Source organism: Dermacentor albipictus, chromosome 2 (assembly GCF_038994185.2).
Source record: "Dermacentor albipictus isolate Rhodes 1998 colony chromosome 2, USDA_Dalb.pri_finalv2, whole genome shotgun sequence".
Classification (NCBI taxonomy): Eukaryota; Metazoa; Arthropoda; class Arachnida; order Ixodida; family Ixodidae; genus Dermacentor; species Dermacentor albipictus.
Window position 1 is genome coordinate 143,087,571 of NC_091822.1, and position 17,254 is coordinate 143,104,824.

The 17,254-nt window shown below is 49.1% G+C and overlaps 1 pseudogene; it reads right to left on the reverse strand.

The window, feature by feature from the left end:
• Positions 1 to 15,643: 15,643 nt before the first annotated feature.
• On the reverse strand, positions 15,644 to 15,825 carry LOC135904708 (U2 spliceosomal RNA; annotated as a pseudogene).
• Between the last annotated feature and the right edge of the window lie 1,429 nt (positions 15,826 to 17,254).

Here is a 17,254-nt window from a genome sequence, read left to right on the forward strand (position 1 = left end):
TATTATCGCAGCGATCACTGTGACCCTAGCAATTGAATGCAACATTTCTCATTCAGATCAGTTGAGCGATTTTTTCATAAAATCATTCATGCGTTTTACATGTATTTGAGCAGCCGGCATCTAACAAGGGCCCGAGCTAAACCTTCCTCTTATTGAATCACGCAGGTTTTTAGAAAACACACGACACACAACGCTGGCCGCAGTCGTGCACAAATAAGAAGAAAACAATGAAGAAAGGAAACCCAACCGAAGCTTCGCGGGAGCCGTTATCTCGGCCAGACATCTCACCCGGAATGCTGACGAGCTGTCTGGCAAGGTGTCTCGCAAAATCGTCAATTCATTGCAAGTCGAGCAAGTAGCAGATTGTTTTCAAGGTAAAGCTGATACATAAGCACGCTCGTTTCCAAGTACCAAGGTGAAGCAACAGTCTCAGGGTGTGTTTCTTTTTATTATAATATGTTTTTTTTTAGTTGTACGTCATGGCATACGTCATGGCGCGAATTTCAATTCCTTAATGTCGATACGCCACGTAGTGGCGAAAAAAGAAACTAAAAGCATGTCCAGAATTCCTGGGTATGTTAGTCCTTACAAGTCATTATTAACCTCCGCCAATCTTTGTTATAACGTTATCATTCACTAACTGTCACTCTCGATCATTTTTCCATTCTTTAATCTGTCTTCATATGCGATTTTTCTTTATTGGAAAATTTGTGAATGTTGTGGTCCATTTGATAAGCTTAATGGGCTTGTCAATTAAATCGCAGACGCATCACGAACTGTATGACACGTTCTCTTAACTTACGCGACGCACGATTGCACTGTGCAAATGCGAAAACACCCGTGTAGTTAGATCTAGGTGCACGTTAACGAACCACATGTGGTCAAAGTCGGCTAGTGGTTTTTGCACGTAAAACCTCAAAATATTTAATTTTTAAAGCGCACGTGTGGCATGCACACGAGCGATAAAGGACCGCGCGCATGTGCAATGCAATGCCTCGAAACGATACGCTTGCTTCAGGAGATGGCGCAAGAATGTATTTGCACTATATGGCTCGCAGATCCTGGTACTGTTATTTTGTCCCCGCCTGTACACCTGACGAGGCGTTCATTTGAGGGATCGCCAGCTGTTTGTGCGCAAGCGCATGTAAGAGCCGGTGCGAGAGAGAAAATCTGAGGGCTTTTGCTCCTTGAATATACGACTCTGCCGGCTAAGGGGGAGGTTTCTTAGCCCGTGTTGTAGGCATTTGTCCCTAGGCGTGCCGGCATTGCGGGGTGGGGTCGAGTTTGTTTACGCTCTGACGCTAGGCTGCAAGGCCGATTCTTCCCAAGCCCCGATCAGAACTGAATTAGTGCAATTAATGCATTTACCAGCCCGCAGCTTTTTCTTCCGGAAGTTTAAGAATTTTCATACCGATTTCTCATTATTTCTCTAAACCTCGAGAGGTTTCACTCCTTCTTTCCACAAAAATTCAGGTGACGGCTCCTTTCTTTATTGACGGAACAAACAATAGAAGACAGCGTCATCTATGCGAATACTTTCTGGTTAATCCCGTGCTGCTCTGTATTACAAAGCGTCCCATGCGTTCAGCTGTATCATCCGCGTATATATATATATTTTCCAGGTACCTGGATTGTTTAGTTTAGCATTACCCCCACATTTGCCGCTATTTCTGGCATGCACCCTCGTACTATAGACGAGGCGGACACAAAATACACATGTCAATATAATGCTTTTTAGTTAATGTGTTTTTTGGTAAATCAGTCCCAATTACGGGCAATAAATCATAGTTTGTAGGTACAGCTTAAGATAAGCAGAGCTTATAGCAGGATCTGAAGGTAATCGTTCTACTCTAAGTAAATAGCAGGCTTCATCGGGTTATTACGGCACGATTTAGGACTAAATACTACGCAGTAATTTAGAGATGCGCGAAGCTCTGACACACACACACACACACACATACGCGCGCGAGCTCGCGCGCGCCTTGCTTTGCAGCGGCGTTGAAATAACCTCTGTCGTTTGACGGTACTACGTAGGTGAGCACCGTATGTCCGACTTTTTGTTTAAAGCCCCCGATATGTATATAGTGTTCAAGAAACTAAAAGCGACTTCTTTAGCAGCGCTGCTGAATATTTTCCAAGCAGGCGCATATTGCCCGGCAGTACAGGGCGGCAGTTCCTCCTCCTGAGCGTCTCTTTCTAGGCCACAAAGACGTTTTACGAGTCCTCCATCAAATCAATGCCACGCAGAAACACGAGCAGAATGAGTGAGATCTATTTCAATACTGTCCTTGGTCCCTCTGGCAACGTCAGTCGCTGCACGCAAGGTGTTTCATTTAACTAGAACTACACTTTATTGTACCGGTGCACTTTAGACGAACGTTTGAAAGCCCGCACACATGTATGTAAATCAGCAAGAGCTTTAAACGGACGGTCCGCGGTGGCTGTCTGGCTGGCAGGCATATCTTGTTACCGTTTACCGCATAACCTCGCTCGTCAGCGTCTGCATGGGCATCCGTCTCCTTCAAAGAGTTCTCTGGCAGCAGTAGTAACACGATATGCGGCGCTTCGTCGTAGTAGGTGAAGTTAGGTCACGCTTGTAGCTCTGGCGCGAGTGTGCTTTGCCAACGCATTCAGCAGCTCTTCCGTATTCCGACAGGTTATCTATGAGTTCGTATGAAAAAGAAACAAAGTGAAACACGCACTCATCGATCCAAGCGCGAGAATGTCCCTTTCTCCAACTCTTCCGCTAATCTCTTAAACCAGCGGTCGCGGCGCCCTTCTTGGGGCGTCTTGCTCGTTATATATATCTGCAGTGGTCTGTGGCGTGCAGCATAAACATGTCAGGGTAAGAGAAAAGGATTGCATTTCCGACCGAGATAACGCGGAGGGATTGACCGACCGGCTATTCTGAGCAGTCTGGGCAACCTTCCAGCATATGAGGTGGCGACCAAGATAAAGTGGATAGAACGCAACTCACAATACAGCGTTGTAGAATGTACAGCTAGTAAAGAAAAAAAAAGTACGCAGACATTGGGGGGGGGGGGAGGAGTACACTCACGACACATGTGATACACAAAGAGTGCGGTGATAAAGAAGAAAAGAAGGAAGACATCCTGGGACATTGGGTCCCTACCGAATGTGTGACAGAATTTCCCTTGATAAACGCGCATGTGGGCCACCGTGAGGTAAAAAATCGGTGAACCAGCGTCAGTCGTGCATGGTCTGAGAAAGCTAAATTTCACGGCATTCGACTGCGAGAACGCGGATGGTATTTGCTAATGCGCTACACGGGCTGCTGCTACATGCCTGCTGGTTCCGCTCTTCGCATTCTTACACCGCGGGCGTTGCAACAGCTTCACCGGCGACAAGGCATTCTCTAGCACGTTGCTGTTGAGCATCCGGTCGCGCCTGTTGGAACCCAGCTCAACATTTAGTATCTATAAACGTCGACGTAGCTCTAGTTGCTCCGAGCATCCGCTTGTAAGTGAAGCTACAGGCAGGTTCGTCAGCCCGAGGGGTAACTGACTGCAAGTTCTGCACGCTCCTCCATCGTCTGCGCTTGGACATCTCACACGGGTCACTTCTTGTGCCGTATTAAAGGAATATTGTCCCCGGACTGTAGCTGCTGCGACAACCCTTACGCTTCAGTAGAACGCATAGAATGCCAACGATATGAGCCTCGACGGGATCACCTATATACGTAACTGTTTGAACCTTCTTTCACGGGCGCCCTTTTATCTATGAGCAAAGTGCCTGGACCACGGCCGTACCTTTACATGAAAAGGAGTGGCATCAGAGCGCTTAGTGATTTCTTGGTGCACAGGAATCTCATGAACTGCCTCTGAGTAACAGTTCCGCGTTGTTTGAGCTCCCAGTTCAGTGTTATGCAGTCCACCTACTAAGTTTACGGGCAAGCTTTGGTTTGCGATTTTTCCAACATGATGTGGTGACTGCACGAAGTAACCCGGGTTATCTTTCCGGTGCTGATACCAGCAATGGCAGACATGGCTTGTGTTATGTAGCTGTAGAGCCTAGGCGTTAGTGGCGCATACCCAATCTGGGGTATTGGCCAAGAACCGGGTGAGTGAGTGAGTGAAGTAACTTTATTTTGGTCCAGAGAAGACGCAGGGGAGACCCCGCGCCATCCGGCTAGTCCCACGTAGGGACCGCCAAGCCGAGCTTGACGGCCCGGTCGCGGGCACTCTGGACGGCCAGGGTTTGGTCGCTGAGTTCGGGGCTGCCCAAGAGCGCAGCCCACCTATCCTCGCTGAAGGAGGAGCCGATGGCTTCACACCCCCACAACACATGGTCCAATGTTGCCCTTAGTCCACAGGCAGGGCAGTCCGCACTGGGGTATCTTTCGGGGTATATGGCATGAAAAACCGCGAGGTTAGGGTACGCACGGGCTTGTAAAAGTCGAAGGGTAACCGCCCGCGCCCTACATAAGGCGGGGTGCGGGAGGGGGAAGACCCGTCTTGACAGATAGTAGTGCGTGGTGATCTCGTTAAACGTAAGCAAGGGTTCACCGCGGGGCTGAGGGACTGCTGAGGCGGCGCGGTCAGTGAGTCCTCGCGCGGCCTCGTGTGCGCCCTCGTTAGGGTTAGAGGGAGAACCCTCAATCAACCCCAAGTGAGCGGGAAACCAAAATAGAGAATGCGGAGAGATACTTTTGGCGCTTTGGAGAATGCGGAGGGCCTGGGGGGAGACCATACCGGTTTGGTAGGCCTTAATGGCTGCCTTGGAATCACTATATATTGCCTCTCTGCGACCATCGAGCACAGCCAGCGCGATTGCAACCTGTTCGGCTACCACGGGCCTTGAAGTGCGTACCGTAGCGCAGCAAGTGAGCCTTGAATTGGAGTCTACGATGGAGACGGCGAATGCCTCTTGTTGGACATATGCCGCGGCATCCACGAAGCTTGCCTCAATGTGGTTATTGCGGACATGCTCGAGTAGAGCTCTACCCCTGGCCCGACGTCTGCCGACGTTGTTTGCGGGGTGCATATTGCGAGGCATGGGCGCGATGTGCAGTTGAGACCTGATGTCGCTGGGAATCCGCATGGCGTCAGGGCACTGGTCGACAGGATTGAGGCCCATCTCGTCGAGTATCTTGCGGCCCGTCGGGGTGCCGGATAGCCTGAGCAGCTGTGAGTGCTCTTGTGCCTCGATAATCTCTTCGAGCGTGTTGTGGACTCCGAGCTTCAACAGGTTTTCGGTTTGGGTGCTTGCAGGCAAGCCGAGGGCAAGCTTAAAAACCTTTCTGATGAGTGAATTGAGCTTGTTCCTCTCAGCCACATGCCAATTATGCATGGCCGCCGAGTATGAAAGGTGGCAGAGAACAAAAGCATGTATAATGCGGATGAGATTTTCTTCCTTGATTCCCCGGTGCCTGTTGGCGATCCTCCGAATGAGGCCGAGAGCACTCTCCGTCTTGGCGGTGATCTTTCTGAGTGCGGTTCCATTGGAACCGTTAGAATCGATATACATCCCCAATATTCGGAGTGAGTCCACTCTAGGCACCGGAGACCCGTCACCAGTGAAAAGCCGTATTTCGCTTTCGGACGCCGGTTTCCAATCACGATGGCCGCCACCTCTGGGTCTTTTCTTGTAGAGAAGTAGCTCAGATTTTGATGGAGAACATCTGAGCCCAGTGGGGCGGAGGAAGCGCTCGGTCGCATCGATGGCGCTCTGCATGGCGGCTTCAACTTGGCCGTCGCTCCCGCCGTCGCACCAGATGGTGATGTCATCTGCGTAGATAGTGTGGTTGATTCCTTGAATCTTCGCGAGCTCCTTAGAAAGCCCGATCATTGCGATGTTAAATAATGTTGGCGAGATGACTGAGCCCTGAGGCGTGCCGCGTGAACCGAGGGTGATCTCTTGCGAAAGGTATCCTTCGATCTTGAGCTTGGCAGTTCTCTGGCTAAGGAAGGATCGGACGAAGTCGTAGACCCTCTGCCCAAGCCCGAGGCCGGCAATAGACTGGAGAATGAACTCGTGTGAAATATTGTCGAATGCCTTCTGCAGGTCTAGTCCAAGGATGGCTCTGGTATCTCCCGTGCTCCGGTCGATGATCTGATGCTTTAAAAGCTTCATGGCGTCCTGTGTCGAGAGGCCGGCTCTGAAACCAATCATATTGTGGGTGTACATGTCATTGGCCTCGATGTGCACTTTGAGCCGGTTGAGCAGGGCATGCTCTGCAACCTTACCAACGCAGGACGTCAGGGAAATTGGTCGTAGATTCTCTATTCCTGGTGCTTTACCGGGTTCGGGGATGAGTACCGTGCAGGCCGCCTTCCACTGTGTGGGGACCTGTCCACTGCGCCAGACTTCATTAATCCTTTCAGTGAGGAAGTCTATCGACTCATCATCGAGATTCCTCAGCATCCTGTTAGTGACGCCATCTGGACCAGGGGCAGATTTGACGTTGAGTGAGAAGAGGACATCTCGGATCTCGGCCGCGGTAAAGTCCTGGTCCAACTCCGGCACCGCACACCCTGCGTAGTCCGGGAACTGGGTAGGGGCAGAGCTATCTGCGACCGGCAGGTACTTCTCTATGAGCCTGTCGACAATAGACACGTCCGGGGCAGAGTCCGTAGCGAGGTGGATGGCTCGCGCGAGGGATCGTCTCTGGCTGGATCTGGTGCTGCCCTCATCGAGAAGGTGTTTGAGCAGACCCCAGCTCTTGCCTGATCTGAGCTGACCCTCGACGGATTCGCAGAGCTCATCCCATTGTTGCTTACACAGGTTCTTGCAGTGATGTTCGATCTCCCTGTTAACTTCCGAAACCTTCTTGCGGAGCCGCCTGTTATGCTTCTGCCCTTTCCATCTCGTGAGGAGGGCTTGCTTGGCTTCCAGCAGGTGCGCCAATCTGCTATCCATCTTGTCAACGTCGAGCTCAGTGACGACCTCCTTGGTTGCTGCCGCGGCGTCATCCCTTATCCCTTTGCACCAACCTTCAAAATCTGTCTCCGCCATCGGTGCGCGCTCGGCTCTGATCTTGCGGAAAACGTCCCAGTCGATCAGCTTGAATTTCCTCGTCTTATAGCGGGCTATTGGGAGGGAGACTTCGATGACGTAGTGGTCACTTCCGAGGTCTAGAGCCGTGTTGACCCACTTGACCTCCCCTACGTTCTTGACAAAAGAGATGTCTGGGGTAGCGTCCCGGCATGCGGAGTTGCCTCTCCTAGTGGGGAAGTCCTTATCGGTGATAAGGGTCAAGTCCAGTTCCATCGCAGTCTGCCACAGTTCGCGTCCCTTGGGCGTGTCATGGGTGTACCCCCACACTCTATGTGGAGCGTTGAAATCCCCGACGATGACAAGGGGGTTCCCACCGGCAAGGCTGACGGCCCTCTTGAGGAGAGAGTTCGCCCTCGCCCTGCGGTAGCTGGGGCTGCAGTATACGTTGAGGATATAAAGGCTGTTTCTTCTGAGGCCCTTTCTGGGTGGGTTCATGAGGATTTCAGTCATGACGTACTCGATGCCATCACACACTGGGCCGAGGTCGCGAGAGAGGCAATTGTACGTTTTGCTGAGAAGGGTAGCAACTCCCCTGCCTCCTGAATGTGAGGATACTACCAGGTAACCTGCGAGTTTGATAGGAGTACTAGTTGCAACTTCCTGAATAGCGATGATTTGGGGCTTAACCGTGAGAGTTCTTAAATATTGCTGCAGAAGCGGCTTCTTGTTGGGAAACCCTCCGCAGTTCCATTGCCAAATACTAAAGTTCTCGTCCGCACTATCCATGGCTAGGCTGAGAGGAGGCTTGAACGGCCCTGAGAATCGCGCCCTCCGTCGGTGGTGCTAGTACATGACGTCGTGCTCCGACTTGCGAAGGAGCGGGGCTGGGTTCTCTCCTGGCATCGACCTCCTCTAATTTGCCTATCCGTTCACTGAGTGCACCTAACCCCATTTTTGGGTGCGATATAGCTTCCTGGACCTTTGCTAAGCTAGCCTGCATGCTGGCGAAAGCATTCTTGAGTTCTGAGAGCAATTTTATGGTCTCGTCTTCCTCTCTGTTCTCTACCGCTCGACGCTTGGGCGCGCGCGCCACGTGGGATGTCTCGGATGTATCCATGGCGACCGGGGCCAAAGGGGGTTGCGGCGAGGAGGGTGAAAGCGCGAGTTTCCTAATCTCCGCCATCTCCGCAGCTAGCCTGCACATTTCTTGTCTAACCTGCGCGTTTTCTTTCCTCAACTGCTCGTTAACTCGGCGCAACTCCTCGAGCTCGTGTGCGTGGTGCGAATCGCGAGGCGGGTCGTCACCTCTTGGACCCTCACGTCCCCCTCGAACCTTGTCGGCCCAGGAGAGCGTGAACTTGCTTCTAAGGGCGGTGGGCGTGCGGGAGCGGGACCTGGTCCGCCTCGACGTGTCGCGCCCCGGCCTGGAGCTGGAGCGAGGCCGAGAACCGGAGCGTCCCCGGGAACAGGCCCGTCCTCTGGACCCATGGCGGGAGCCGGAACGTGCCCTGGAGGCGGAGTGGCCCCTGGATACGGAACGGACTGTCGAGCGGCCCCTGGAACGGGAGCGTCCTCTGCGCTGAGCACCCGGAGTGGACGAAGCCTGGACGAGTTCCGCAGTGTCCGAGCGCTGATGAGGGGACGGTGACACGGCACCGGCCATCTTGGCGCGCTCACTGCGACGACGACGCACGATGTATGGGATCTTAAATCTTTGAGCACAGTCCTTATTAGCCGTGAGATGCTGGCCACCACAGAGCTTACACTTGGGGGTGCACTGATGCTGCTCATCGGGACTAGGGGCACCACAGCCACGGCAAATAGCGTCAGCTGGATTGGGACACACGTCGGCGCGATGACCGAGGCGGCCGCACGTATAGCACACGTCGAGTTGCTTGCGGTAGAGTGAGCACTGCATGAGTAACGGTCCATACCTGACAAAGTTCGGTACACGATGCCCGTCGAACGCGACGATGACCGTGCCGGTTTGAGCTATTCTCTTCGCTGCTAAGGCGAGTGGATTATTGGTGTTGACAATCTTGGCATCGATGATGTCAGGGCCGTCTTGAAGAGGGATGTTGCGGATCACTCCCTTGCACGTGGAGTGCGGGGCGGTCTCGTAGGCACTGAGCTCATGTACCTTGCCCGAGATGAGCATCTGCTTCATCCGGACGTAGCGGTTCGCATTCTCGCGCTTGGGAGTACTAGCAACCATAATATTTTGCTGTAGATTCGGGCATAGAGTATCTTGGCATAGATCTTCCTGACTGATGCCAGCGGCGGCGAGTATAGCGTCAGCCACCGTAACAATGCCAATCTTGGAGATATTGAGTCCACCTCGCGGCCTGATCACAATCTTGATATCATCTCGAGGAAGTGAGGGCATTCGTCCCGCTCGTATCACTCTGGATTTTAGCGCAGCACCGCCTGATTTGCCACTTCGCGCTCCCGGCTGGGGCGATAGCGCATTAGTGTCAGCCGTGCGTGTTTTGGCGCCAACTCTTCTGGCCCCCGCAGACTGCCAGCCTTGATCTTGGGTAACCTCGTCCGGGGAGATATCCTCCCCCGGCACTTGATACTCCATCTTGAGTATGAAGCGTACCCCGTCTTCAAAGGGCCAGCACGCGGCGGGCAGATGGTTCACGAAGCGAAAAGCTCGGTCTCAAAGCTCGGGCACGGGCAGGAGGCTCGTGGCCGAGGCGCGAGGCGCGTGGCCTCGGGGAGCAAAGCTTGGCAATCGTCCGTAGGCTTAGCTTGGCGGCCGCCGCCTTGCTGCTGTCAAAGCGTGTAAATATGTGAAAAAGAAACTCACAGCGCTGCGGATGGTCTCTCTGAAGGCCGCTTTTCGAGCTGCGTCGAATAATGCAGACGTTCTGGCGCTTCCGGGTTGCAGTCCGCAGGAAGTACGCGTTGAATCGGGAGCTCATGTGGAACAAGTCCGCTGAGTTGGCCCCCTTGCGGAGAAAATTTCATATAATTCGGTAAGAAAAAAAGAATAATAACATAACTGCAAACAAAATTGATGAATAGGTGTATGCGAAGTAATAGATAGAAGCTATAGCTTATGATTTTAATAGAATGTAGGAATAAGTAAAAACAAAAAGAAAGCTGATATAATGAATTTTGTAGAAATATAGCAAACGTGAAGTGCTCATTTTAGAGTCGAAAACTTCCTGGCCTTTCAATAAAATCCTGGATGGCATCGCCAACCTTCCTTTCGCTGTGCCCAAAGGTCGAGGCCCCCAAAGATGGTAATACAGCATACATATCCTGCACCACTGGATATGTATGCTGAACTGATGATGAAATAAACCATTCATCCATTCATTCATTCAAATTTCGAACATTTAAGTCTAGTCTAAGGTGTAATGACGTTTGTAAAGTTCTTTTTCGCAATTCAGAATATCTTTCAAAATCAACGAGAAAATGATTACTTGTTCCACGTCTTAAAGCATGTCGTCTTGCGCTTCTCCATAAGATATACCATCATCCAGTTTTCAAAGCTCAATTCGCTACAACCCCATCTTATCGTTCAGTACGCTTAGGTCATCAGCACAAGGTACACGTTACTACTTGCCGAGCTAACACTTTTTTTTATTTGTTCGTCCCACACACGTCCAATTACTGGACGTGTGTGGGACGTCCATTACATTTCCATTTCAGACCATGACTTATCTTGTGCAATCATACACTATTACTTATTTTATGACGCGTGAAGTGTATGTGTGGGTGTGGGTGTGCACGTGCGTGTTATTTCTTTTTTATATACGCTGTTTTTGCGTTGTACCTTTTCTCTAACTTTGTGTTGTGTTAGCCAAACATTGCTTCCTTATATGTATTGCAGACGTTATTACATTTGACATTTTATACTAGTATTTTATGTACTACACTTTCCTCTGTGAAGCTCTGTGCGCTTGAGGGTAAAATAAATAAATAAATAAATAAATAAATAAATAAATAAATAAATAAATATTGTTTCCTGTTTCACGAAAGAAGGACAGTTCGGTGAGGGAGCCTGACCAGCCCTGTGTAGGTAAAAATTTAGAAATGGAATTCGGCAGCGTAGTCTAGCGATTGCGACTTTAAGTTCTCGCGATTGACAAAGTTTACTACCCGAATAATGTGACAAGTGCTGAAAATCTGTACAGATTGTTGCAGATGTGCCACTCTGGTCACTCTGTGACCAGAGTGGCACATCTGTAACAATCTGTAACATCTGGCACTCTGTGAACTAGTGCCACTCTGGTCTGTTCTTAAGCCCCATGTAACATGATGGGAGGTAAAGTTCCCCGCTAGTAGAATATTCTTTTTGCAAGTAGTAATTATGGTGTCCAGGGGGCGTGCGTCATGAACACCTGAAGGAAAATATGCATTGGCTGTCAAAAAATTTTTCGACAGGCCGGAACTCGTATGTTTAACACTGGAATGTCAAACTCGGGGGACAGGAGCTGTAGGGCTGTCTTTGCCTTACAGCAAATTCTGGATGATATTAGTGCGAGTAAACCACCCCCTCTCGAAGAACGATCTAATCGGAATGAATGATAACTTTTGAAATGAAAATTTCTATCTGGGGTGATCCATGTTTCTTGTAATAAGATTATATCAGGGTTTAATTGAACGGGTAATAAAGCGTAAATCTGTGTAGAAAGCAAATGTCGAACGACACTTCGATTGCAATACTCTCAAGGATACTATTTTGAGGATAGTATTGTAATAGCAACTACCTTCTCCAAAGTGTTCTCCTTGAGAACTTTTTTCGGCGGAGACTTTTTTGACTGAGGTAACATAGAAGGTCGGTTCAATAGGGACCGGCTCCGTTTCTGAGCCCGTGCATTGAGTTCAACGTCTGTAGAGACTTGCAAGTCCAGCCTATGCTGTTGGCCAGGATTCTAGGAAGACTCAGAGATCTCGTGGCTGTTTTCCGGGGGAAATTTGTCAGCGTTACTTATTATCTGTAACGTCACTATTAAGCGGCAGTGTAGAGGTTATCTGCAGAAGATTAGCAATCTGGGTACTGACCACTTGAGATATGCATACTGATATGCTGACTCCTAATCGCTCCATTGTGTTTGCTTTTTTAACTGCAGCGTCAATTGCCTTCAAAACAGTCGCGTCTGTGAAAGAAGGCTGACGTGCTGTTACGACAGCATACCCGTGAGTCCTCCCATTAATAGTGGCGACAGCTTCTCTCCTAGAACACCTCCTCTTGTCAATTATTTCTGACACCTACGGCTCTTGCACTCGAGCTGGGCAGTTTGAATAGACAGCAGGGTATGGGGATAGTAAAGGGAATAGTCAGCAGGGGATCCACCACAGAGGCAACGCTTCTTATCTTGGGCCATACAATCATCGTTAGAGTGACCCTCACCACATGAACAGCATCGTGAGGCAGGTTTACAACCACCAGCACTATCGCCAGCATTCCGGCTTTGTAGGGGATGTGACGCCAGCGGATCGATTCTGCAGACTTTTTCATTTGTTTAGTTTGTATGAGAAATGTTATTGTTACACCTTGTGTTATGATTATATCTTTCTCACCCTTGTGTGTTTTTTTTTTTGAACAGTTGCGATACCGTTGTGCCTATCATTGTTTTTTATCCTTATTGGTTAGAGATGATTTTTACTGTTACCTGTTAGAGCACATCTCTTTCTTTTTCTTCATTTGCTTCGCATGGTTCGCGATGCTCACTATTGTGTAAAGGACATATCTAAACAGTGATGTTCTACCTTTGTGCTCGCTAACGCCGCGCAAACGCCAATGCGGGGGCCTGCGGCTTCGTCAAGCTGTCCATGTGGCAGCTTTTTCTGCATGCTCCTCGCGTCATGTACTGATGCAAATAAACATCATTGTCATTGTCATTGTCAAAGGTCATGCTTTAATTTCCTATGGACAGGCAGTTCCGGCAAAAGACGCAATCACCGACTCAGTGGGGACTCCCTTATTGTCCACAACGCGAATGCAGCGGTAAACAGTTACCCCGCCTACCAGAGAAAGCTGCTTCAAGTTCTCAGTGTTATAATCTGTGCAATTTCTTTCTTTTTTTCTCCCTTTTTTGTTTTGTTTCTGGCGGCCACGGCGGTAGCATCTGGATGGGGGCGAAATGCGAAAACACCAGTGGTGCTTAGATTTCGGTGCACGTTAAAGAACCCCAGATGGATCAAATTTTTGGAGTCCCCCACTACAGCGTGCCTCATGATCAGATCGTGGTACTGGCATGTAAAACCCCATTATTTAATTTTCATTTTTTGACTTTCAGATTTTTGTTCACCTAATAATAAATAGATGATATCCATGTGTTCCTGCCAATTCACCATCATCATCATTATCATCACAATATATTTATGTCCACTGAAAGACGAAAGTTTTTTTTTTTGTCTTGCGCTATCTGATTCGAACTTGCGCTTGAAAATTTATTTCATCCCCCCACCCAATTATCTGTCATCCTCGGCAGCGCTTGACTTCCCTCGGCAACCATTGTGTATCCCTATAATGGCCCTACGCATTACATGGCCTTCCCGCTCCACTTTAATGCCTGTGCATTAATAGGCGACTCACCCACGAAACCTGTCGCTCGGTCTGTTTGTCTAACCGTTACGCGTAACTCGATGCGCTACATAAAGCAAACAATAACTGAATAAATTCAAAGAAAAAATATGCAGCAGATCCAACAAGTTGGAATCTATATACAGCGAGGTTTTGTGTGAGCGCATAAACAGTCAAAATACGAGTTTGTGTTTACTGAATGTCCGCACAAAGTGACACGGAAAGCTTTATTGAGACATTGTAAGAGAGGCTAATGCAATGCCGCTGCCACGGATGCGCGAATGCAAGCTTTTTCAATCTTTTCTTTCTTTCCCCCGCACTGCCGGCGCCGCCGCTGCAGCGGACGCGTGGAGGCGAGCGCCATCTGGTGGTGATGCAGGGAACTCAGCAGTGCGAGTGGCCCGCGTCCTCCACTGTGATTGGCTGGCCTATTCGGTTAGAGAACAGTCGTGCCGCAGCACCCACAGTCACGAAACCCGACGACGCTCGCAAAGCTTCACTTTTAAAAATTCGAAAGAAAAAACTTTGGCCATCGTGAGTTCCAAACCCGCGACCCCACGTTCAGAAGCCGAGTGTCACTCACTGGGCTAAACAACCGCGCTTGCAGTAGGTATATGTATGTGAACCATACGAATGTGTTGTCCCGGCGGTAAAAAACAAATGTCACATTGGAACAGTTTCTATGAAGGCTTTGCTGAAATATTTGATGATCGTGGAATAAAGTTCATCTCTAGGACCACATGTAGAGCCGACTTTAAGCCTTCAGGACATCAGGGAAATTCCGGTTTTACCAAAATGTAATGCCTGACATGCTACATTCCCGATACGTTACGGTGGTCGCGGGATGTGCCTTCCACTGGGGCTTTCCTTCACCGACCGCAATGCCACAGATTTCTGAGGGCTCGTGTGCTTCGCATCGTGCAACACAGACAGATAAGCAGTCAATGAGTTGATAAGGATCATAAAGAGTGATGAGGGTTTATAAGGTTCTCATCATGGTTGATAAGGGTTCGATGCGGTCGGATAAGGGGCTAAGAGTGATAAAGGTTTATGATGTTCGGAGAAATTCCGAAAACGTTGATAAGAATCGATAGGTGTCGTATCAAGTCCGGTAAGGTTCATAACCGATGAGGGTTGATAACAACCGAAAAGGGTTAGTATGGGTTCATAGTGGTCGGATCAAGTTTGATAAGAGTGATAATGACACTGGGCTGCTAGAGATTTGAGCAAGCGACTCACTGCTTACGCATACGTAGGCAACTCCAGTAGAGTTTCTGCATAATTTATTTTCTCTTAATGTCAACTAGAATATTAGCTATCCCCGTTTGCACTCTTATTCACACCACCCTCTTCTTGTCTCTTAACGTTGCGCCTAACATTTTTCATTCCATCGCTTTATCCGTGGTCTTTGGCTTGTTCTCTTGTTTCTTTTTTAACCTCCAAGTTCCTGCCCCATATGTTAGCACAGCGCAGGTAGAATGCAATGATTTTACATTTCTCTTCAACGGCAGTGTAAGCTCCCAGTTAAAATTTGGCAATGCCTGCCGTGTGCACTCCAACCCCATCTATAGAGAAGCTGTTTATGGCTATGGTTCCATGTATTTTTGTTCTGCGAATGCCCCGGAGACCCACCTACAGGCTTGCGAGGGGGGATACGCAGAGACCCTGAACTTACATAGAGGAACTAGAATTAGATATCCGCCACCACACAAAGACCTCTCAAAGGAGGAAGCGACCAGCTGGCGCAGACTACAGACAAACTCCTTCCCCAACTTACACGTGCTCAATAAGATGTTTCCGACACAATACAGGGCCACCTGCCCTTGGTGCGGTGCCAAACCTACACTCTACCACATCACCTGGGAGTGCGAACGCAACAAAGCATTCCACAAACACGAACACCCGAGTGCGGAGCAATGGGAGAGTCGGCTCACCAGCAGCGAGCTCACGGCCCAAAGGGCCCTCGTGCAGCACGCGAGCGATGCAGCGTGACTCAGTGGAGCCTTGGAATAGGGGCCCACCCTTGCTGAAGAGAAGTCTCCAGTCGCCAGCGCCAAGAAGAGGAAGACGACGGAGACCTCGTAACCGCGAAACTCTCGAAAGACTCAAAAGTTTGCCCTCCCCTCCCCTCTGCGTGAGCAAAAACCTTGGCGCGAACCCGGAGATAGTGCAATACCGGGCCGACCCGCGGCGGAGGTGAAGCAGGCTTCAAGCACTCCGCCAACTTGCAAAAGCAAGTTTAATATCTTCGGTACAAATAGAAGCCGTATCAGCTGTTAAGCTGATAAGAACAGATTCTACACTTTGACCCGCGTCGGCCGTGTCTACATTCGCACCACCCTCTATTAGTCAACGTTCCAAGCGCTTGCGTATCTACTTTTTCCTTACACTCTCCCGTGGGGGTGGTCCCTTCGAAACGTCACGCATGTCTATTTTCCTCCAGCTCCTTGAGGCGGCGGTCCTTTCGTCCACGCGAATGTTTATAAAGATTACGGTAAATGAGTTCGTACCCTTGTTCAAAATTCTGTGTCACCTCTGTGTCATGTGCTAAACAGTTTCGCAGGTTATCCATCTTCCCAGGATGGAATGGCTAATGATTTTTATTCTTCTGTAAACTTCCTTCTCGTGACTAGGATCCCCAGTGAGTAATTGACCTAGATAAACGTACTTCTGCACATACTACAGAGGCTGCCTGGCGATCATGCATTCTTGTGTCCTTGCAAGGTTATTGAACGTTACCCTTGTCTCCTGCACATTAATATTCAATTCTATACACTTACACTTTCTGGGTTAAGGTCCTCAATCATTTGTTGCAATTCATCCCCAATGTTGCTGAACAGGACAATGTCATCTGCAAACCAAAGGTTTTTTACATATTTTCCGTTGATGGACGTGATCCACTGTAGAATATCCCTTCCTGAAGCCAGCCTATTCTCTTGGAAATTATCTCGGTGATAATTTTATACAATACTGAAAGCATGTTAATGGGCATATGATACTTTAATTCTTTCACGTCTCTCTATTTAGTGACTATAGTATAATGTTGGAATTCTTCCAGCTATCTGGTACACATGAAGTCGTGAGGCATTGCGCATAAAGGGTCGCGAGCATTTATTGATTAGTATTACTATTAGATTAGATTAGGATTACTATTGATTAGTATTATCAATCATTAGTATAATGTTGGAATTCTTCCAGCTATTTGGTACACTTGAAGTCGTGAGGCATTGCGCATAAAGGGTCGCGAGCATTTCAAGCGTAATATCTCCTAACTTTGAATAAATCAACTGTCATTCCATCTTATCCTGCCGCTTTCCCCAGGCACATATCTTGCAGAGTTGTCAACATTTGGCCAAATGCAAGAGATGCCTATACTTCAGAAAGCGAGCTCAGCGAGGAAGACGGAGACAGAGAAAGAAAGACACACACGACTGTGACTTCCAGCTATGTTCATTGGTGATGCGAAGACCGTAAATAAAGAGGCGAACGCAAAAAGTGACCGAAATAAAGAAAAAGACGTCTTATCAAATGAGAGGAAGGCAATGCCACTTCGAAGGCGACGCATGCGGTACTATACTTTCACCGTTGGCTACTGTGGACGAAGCTAGCGGAACAATTGCTTGTAGAAGCCGTGTCGTCGATTAGCTATTTCTTTAGAGCAGTTTACCCGTTTAATCAAGGCGTCCGCTGTGCTTGGCCACGATATCTTTCTCATAACGAATTTCACAGAAATACAGCCGACTGCCGGCGGTC